The sequence below is a fragment of the Apium graveolens genome, chromosome 1 (genome assembly GCF_009905375.1).
Source record: "Apium graveolens cultivar Ventura chromosome 1, ASM990537v1, whole genome shotgun sequence".
Classification (NCBI taxonomy): domain Eukaryota; kingdom Viridiplantae; phylum Streptophyta; class Magnoliopsida; order Apiales; family Apiaceae; genus Apium; species Apium graveolens.
This window is the reverse complement of record NC_133647.1, coordinates 64976335-64977080: the sequence shown is the minus strand read 5'-3', so window position 1 is coordinate 64977080 and position 746 is coordinate 64976335. Positions and strand designations below refer to the sequence as shown.

The 746-nt window shown below is 42.1% G+C and overlaps 1 non-coding gene across 1 annotated transcript; it reads right to left on the bottom strand.

The window, feature by feature from the left end:
* Positions 1-343: 343 nt before the first annotated feature.
* Positions 344-450, bottom strand: LOC141682981 (small nucleolar RNA R71). The gene has a single exon (XR_012560030.1). It is a non-coding gene; the product is annotated as a small nucleolar RNA R71 (small nucleolar RNA).
* Between the last annotated feature and the right edge of the window lie 296 nt (positions 451-746).

Here is a 746-nt window from a genome sequence, read left to right as displayed (position 1 = left end):
TACTTGCGTGAATTATTTAGCGCATGCTTTGTGCCTAACAAGTTTTTGAGATCAAGCCTTTGAGATCAAGTCTGGCATAATTCAATGGGTGCAGAATTTAATCCAGTTTGGGGGTTCTTCAATGGAAGATCCCAATATGCACATTAGGGATTTCATTGAGATCTGCGACACCTTCAAGTTCAACGGTGTTTCTGAAGATGTTGTGAAGCTGAGACTATTCTCATTCTCTTTGAGGGACAATGCTAAGAGCTGGTTACACTATCTACCAGCTGGTTCGATTACTACTTGGGAAGATCTTGCTCAGAAATTTCTTACTAAATTCTTCCCTATGGCGAAGACAGCTACACTCAGGAATACTATTACTCAATTTGCACAGCAAACGGGAGAATCACTATGTGAAGCTTGGGAGCACTACAAGGAGATGCTTAGGAAGTGTCCTTATCATGGAATGCCTGAATGGATGATCATCAATTTTTTTTACAATGGGTTGGGAGCACAGTCTAGACCCATGCTTGATGCAGCATCAGGCGGAGCATTATGGGCAAAGAGCTATGAGGAAGCTTATGATCTAATTGAACTGATGGCTGCTAATGAATATCAGTATCCAGCCCAGAGATTGCCATAGAGCAAGGTAGCAGGAGTTCTTGAGGTGGATACAGCTATGGCTATCACTGCTCAACTAAAGGAGTTGTCTATGAAGATCGATTCTCTGGCTAACTTGGGTGTTAATCAGATAACCAGTGTTT